We start from the raw sequence: 6,543 nt of genomic DNA, 5'->3' as shown, positions 1-6,543 counted from the left end.
ATGCAACAGTTGACACATCAAATAGAGGAGCATCTGCCTTGCGTGCAGAAGGTCCCATGTTCAATCCCCGGCACCTCCATGTAGGGCTGGGTATGTCCTCTGTCTGAAACCCTGGAGAGATGCTGCCAGTCAATACCAGCAGTACTGAGTGAAACAGACCAATGGTCTGATAGAATATAAGGCAGCGTCCAATGTTCCTAATTTAATGAAATGAAATGTGTACATTGCAGGATTTATTTGGACTACAGACAGCTCAGCAATGGAAGGGAGGGGGGAAGGACACAAATGGCCAATACAAAGAAATGGAATAAAAACTAGAGATGCACCCAAGCATCCCTCTAAACACTGTCACAGCCAACTGTCATGAACTGTGCTGTGACATGGCCACTCACTGAATATTAGAACAGTGAGAGTTTTACTGTGTGTTGATGTATTGACTATTATTGTAATTAAGGCTCTGCTATATCTGTACTGCTGCCATGGTCTCCAGCAAGAGGAAGAGCAGAGTTTACAAACCATAAATTAATTAATTAAAATAAATCAGGGACTGTGCAAGTGCCTACATGCCACGTCTGGACCTCCAGAGGTTTCTGAACTTCAACTCCCATCATCCCTGGCCATTGATCCTGCTTGCTGAAGCTGATGGAGTTGTAGTCCAGAAACATCTGGAGAGCCAAAGGTCTCCCGCCTCACCTGCTGTTATGGAGCAGCAAGAGCATTGTGGAATCTTTTTGCATGTTGTTTGTATGATGATGCAAGGTGTGTGCTGGAGAGATTCCCCCGTTGTGGTGTGTTGTCTGGCTGCCTCTTTGGAAGGGAGTGGGGGGGGAGCATCACTGGTACCATTCCTAATTGATGGGTTCTTGTGTAATTTCCAAGGGTTCCTGGCTGTTTCTATCTGCCATTTTCTTTTTCTTTTTTTGTATTTTCTGTTGCCTGTATCTTCCCCATTCTCCACCAAATAAAGAGAAAATAAATTGCATTGAAAATGTCAATGCTCATGGCTGAGAGGGGTTCATGAGTGTCTTTCCTTTCATTCTAGAAATATTCTCTCCAACAGTCTGCATTCTGCAACCACCTCAGCTTCCTGCATTTCAGCTAAAAGAAGGAACTTGGGGGTGAAAATTCTATTCACAGAAACACAGCCATCTTACAAAATTCGCACTTCTCTGAATTTTGCTGTACAGTTCTCCAGCAAAGTAATAAATTTTGAAAATGCAAATACTAGTGTAAAGTGGGCATAAAAGCATCCAGGAGTGAAAATAACATTAAAATGCCTTACATTAAGGGGGCTGCTTTTCAAACATGTATATTCAACAAAATTGCATGCAAAACTCTAAACTAGGAGAAATCTGAATTGCTGGTGAATTTTCATAAAGACTTTTTGATTTTTTAAAAAATCACAAACTCATGCAGAAACATGTTGGAATGAATTTAGGGTTGGTAAATGAGAAACTGAGAGAAACTGACAGATACAACAATCCCTACCTAAAGCCAAGGGGAAGAAATAATGAAATAATGCTTCCTGAAGGGAAATGGGGTGGGGGGTGGGGAGGCAGCCATGGGTCCAGATTTCCTTTTCTTCATCCTGCAATATTCCTATCACTTAGATGACAGAGCTGTAAATGACCTGTCTTTGGCCCCTAACCTAACCAGATATCTCAGGTTCTTTGTAGCATGCTATTTGCTCACCAGGCTTCTGTACATTGAATGGAAAGGGCAGTGTGACTGGTTCTTCCACACTGGGCATAGAGCCTAGGGGGTGCTGCAGGGCATCCTAAATATGATGTAGTGAATTGAACAAAAGGCAAGAGGCAAGGAGTAGATTCTGGCCTTGAACATGGTGCTGATGACATTTGAAAGACCTAAGTCCACCCTGATGCCATCTTGTTATTTGCCTCAGGCGGCAATATATCTTGAGCCAGCATTGCTTAATTAGTACTGTGGTTCAAATTTAATAAGGTAAAATAATTGCTTGTGATTTTTGCTTTCCCAAGGAAACCAATGTCATTTCACTAGTCAACGAAACTACTTTGGCCATCCTTAAATTTCCTCAGACACTCCACCTGGGGAGAGAAATCCCAAAACGACCTCAAAATTTCACTTAGAATAAAATGTAGTGGCAATTCTGAATGCAATATAAACTCCCGTTGCAGATGAGAGTGGAGGGGGATTAGGCTATCTCCGCCCATCAATATTGGTCTCCATGAATTTATGTCAGGAAACATCCAGGTTTCTGGATTACACCCTCAGCAGTTTATTAATATGGACTTCACATTAATGGCACATGTTACTCTGCTGTCGAGTGTGGAATATCCCTTATAATTTGTCATTCTCTCTTTCCTTTACTGCTTCATCTTTTCTTCTTAACTAGCCAGTTGGTGAAAAAGTCATTGGTATGCAACCAATAAGCTTACCAGAGTTGCCTACATATCCTTTGCTTGCACACATTCTAGAGAAACATCTGTGTTTGTTCACTTTGTAAATGATCAGCAGAGATCCCCAGAGTGAACTAGATGTTGTAAAACCCAGAATAAAGAGCAAACATGAAAATCTTCTATGGGAAGAGAGCCCTCTTGAAATGGAGGCCATTCAAGTAAGCACACTGTAGAGTTGATCTGGCTGTTCAAGATCTGTAGTTTGTAATGGGACATCCCTAGGCTTCAAGCAGACAGCCAGTTCCTATTAACATTAGCATAGCAGCGGTTTTGTTAAGGGCAGGAGGAATCAGCCACAGCTTGCTCGCTTTCTTTTGTAAAAAAAAACCACAGATTTACTTTAGACTGCAATTCATGTCTGCAAGCTGCATGTTTTAAAGCTGATTTGACATCTTCCTGGATGGTCCTCCCACTTCAAAACTGTATAAACAGTAAACCAATTGTCCCAATCCTATAGCATACTATGCAAGAAGTGAGGAAAGGGATTTTAGGGTCACTTTCCATAAGAAGAGAAAGCATTTTCAATAGCTGTGCTACATAAACTTTGTAGGGCAGGTCTGGCCAACTGTGCCCCTGTCCCAAGCCATAACAGCAGCAGCAGCAGCAGCAGCAACAACAACAACAGCAACAACAACAACAACAGTCCAGCTTTAACAGCAATAACAAAACAATCCAGTTCTCCAGTGCTCTGCAAGCAATGTTTTGGACAGCCTCACTTCTTGGAAAGCCAATGAACTTTGAGAAACATAGAGATATAGGAAAACCTGCAGCTATTCCTTGCAGAAAATAACAGAAACCTTAGGAGGCTTTGTAGGGGCCACTAATCTGACTTGAGAGGTATTGTCATTGTGCTGCAACTTGGATAGATCCTCTGGGCCCTGTATTACCCTGATTCATCTTGTTATTTGTCCTGTACACAAAGCTAATGCACACCCCTAGTGTAAGGCATTTCATGTCTTATATTGAACACTGCTAGTAGAACCAGTGCTGAAGAACAGCTAATAAATGCTTTCATTACAATAATAAACACAGACAGATGTGGTCCAGACCACAAACACAGGATCCTGGCTGGCGGTCACTTTCTTCCATTATTATTATTATTATTATTATTATTATTATTATTATTATTACAACCCACCCATTACCAGAAGATCTCGGGGCTCCCTCTTGGTAGACCACATGTTGCTGTAGCCCCTAGTCAGGATGAGAGGAAGGAAGTGAGGTAGGACACTGATCCTACCTCAGTGTGGTGTAGTGGTTAAGAGCATGAAACATGAAAATAATCATGGAAACTCATGAAAAATCATGAAAACATGAAAACTCATAATCTGGTGAACCGGGTTCGCTTCCCCGCTCCTCCACATGCAGCTGCTGGGTGACCTTGGGCTAGTCACACTTCTCTGAAGTCTCTCAGCCTCACACACCTCACAGAGTGTATTTTGGTGGGGGAGGAAGGGAAACGAGATTGTTAGCTGCTTTGAGTAGGGTAGTGATAAAGCGGGAGATCAAATCCAAACTCTTCTTCTTCATCAGCATCCAAAACTGCTGCCTTTACCAAGCGTCCCCCATGTTGCTGCTGAAGCACCTGCCTCACATTGGCTGCTTATAGAGCCAGCCCTGCTGGGGCTATTGGGAGTTCAATATTTGGAGGACCACAAGTTTCACTCCCTTGATTTAGGGCACTAAAGGATAGCACCAGCACTGAAATATGGGCCCCAAAGAAGAAAGAAAACACCCTATACACTTTTCCTAACTGGAATCCATGGGGGGGGGAGCAAGCACTTCACATTGAGTAGCAGTAGCCATACAGAATAGTAGAGATGGCAACAGACTTCTTTTTATCCTAGTATGTTAAAAGACAGGCCATGATCTCATTGAAAGGAGGAAAAATATATATCCCATCCTCTCTGTTCACATCATATCAGGTCAGATCCTCTTTCCAAGTTGCATCCCTTGCCTTTGTTACTCAGGAAGGTCAGCTGCTTAGCTTCCGTTCCAAAATAAAGTGAGAAATCTTCTAATATATCTTGCCAGTGCTGGATCTATTGTTGTCTCTTCGCTCTGAGCTTAGATTGCAGATCTTACTCTTCAATGTGGATAAAATAGAATGTATTTTTTATTGTTATTACAAATCCCAAACATGCTCATGTCTGCTTCTCAGCGTTCCCTTTTCTTTCCCAACTCAGAAATATATTTCTCCAGTTTTCATTCAACATGTAAAAAAATAAGAATAATACCTAGGTTGCAAATAAATCTAGGTAACTCTGCAGGTCTTGTTTGACAATGTCTTCCTCTCTTATTCCATTCTCTGCAAGGCTTCCTGACTTGTGATATCCCTGACAGATTTCACAGCAGACTTGTATGTTAGATACTTCCCCTCACCCACCCGCCTGCCCCCCGCAGTTTGCTCATAGATTCATGACTTTATACAGCAGTCTCTGTAATAAAATGTGCTGGCTTGTACTGTACAGCTAAATCTGTCGCCCACTCTCCCATTTGCACTTGGAAAAGAAAACAAAATGCCAGGAAGGAACACAGATATTTCATCTCTTGGCACAGTGATGCCATAGATATCTACAGCTGCAAAAAGGGGGATAGAAAGACTTTGAGCTCCAGCTGGAATCCTAGGCTTGAGGCATGGGACAAATGTATTCTGCAATTCTATTTCTCAGTTGTGATCCCTTCACAGAAGGCCACCATCCAAGATGTGTTGTGTAGGGCTGAACTGATTTACTTGGTATTATAGTAGCAAATGCCCCAAGGTATTTTGGTACCTTTGGCAGAAAAGCTACATTAGCCTTCTGAAGGGTGGCAAAAAAACAAAACCCTTCAAACAAAACAAATGACACAATGGGCAATGATGCACCCCTAAACCAACACCCGAGATAGATGAACTCATCACCATTCCATACCTGAGACATTGTCTAATGGAAGAGCTGGTGTGCTAAATTACTCATCCCATCATCTCTGCCCATTTGCTCTGCCAGCTGGGACTGATGGGAATTGGAATACATCTGCGAGGGCCACAAGTTTTCCCCATGCTCTAAATAGAAAGGTAGAAAGGCAAATCTTTATCCATAAAAATCAATGTAAGATCACTTAATTTAAGCAAGACTCTAGAACCCCTAGATTCCCAGCCAGATCTTTGGTGGCAACCACAGTACATGTTATCTTAGAAATGTGGACTCCATCTGAAGCAGCATATGCATGTCAGACCTGACACAGAAGCTAAATTTGATCTGCTTCCACTGATCAGTGGAGTCCATTGTCAATATATTATTATTCTCAAAGGGACAAGAGTGTTCAGAACAGATATTACCTGGATCATTTTGATAGCTCATGCTATTAAATTTAATTGTTATAAAATTATGAGACAAATGGATAAGGAATGAATAGAGAGAAGAATAAGAGGTCTCCAAGGCAATCTAGATTGTGCGACTCAAGCAAACCACATGCTTTGCATTCAAAAGATTCTTTCCAGTTCAGATTTAAAAGGATCTCAAGAGAACCTCTCTACCTGACACAATACAGCAAGAAAGGGAACCTGCGGCCTTCCTCTTATTGTTGGTCTACAACTCACATAATCCCTGACATTTGAAGTCCAACAGTGCCTGGAGGGAGAGCTGATACCACTCAGAGTGGACTCAACTGAGCTAGTTAAACAATGATTTAACCCAGCTAGAAGTTGTGTGGTACAAACACTTTCTATCGAGATGCAGTCCCACACTTACATACATATACCGGTAATTGGATGTTTGCTTTGAAAATATATCCTCTCCCCCCAAAAAAAATTGTTTGAGACCAGCATGTATTCTATGCATGGTTCCAAAAAAACATTCTCCACATTGGAAACAAATGCATCAGAATGTAATGAATGTAGTTGAACTACTTCCCCCATAACGAGGCAGCCAGTGTGGTAGCCCTCCAGATGGTATTGATAGCAACCACCATAATCTCTAACCATTTGGTCCACTGCTCAAGGCTCATAGGAGTTGTAGTCCATAATCTGAGTGGAGTCATCTAGCTCCAGTACATTATCAGCAATGCTGATGACACACAGCAATACTTCTCCTTTACATTTCAGGTGTGGAAGGGAGATGGACTG

Source organism: Lacerta agilis, chromosome Z, assembly GCF_009819535.1.
Source record: "Lacerta agilis isolate rLacAgi1 chromosome Z, rLacAgi1.pri, whole genome shotgun sequence".
Classification (NCBI taxonomy): Eukaryota; Metazoa; Chordata; class Lepidosauria; order Squamata; family Lacertidae; genus Lacerta; species Lacerta agilis.
Note: the sequence above shows the minus strand (reverse complement) of the source record.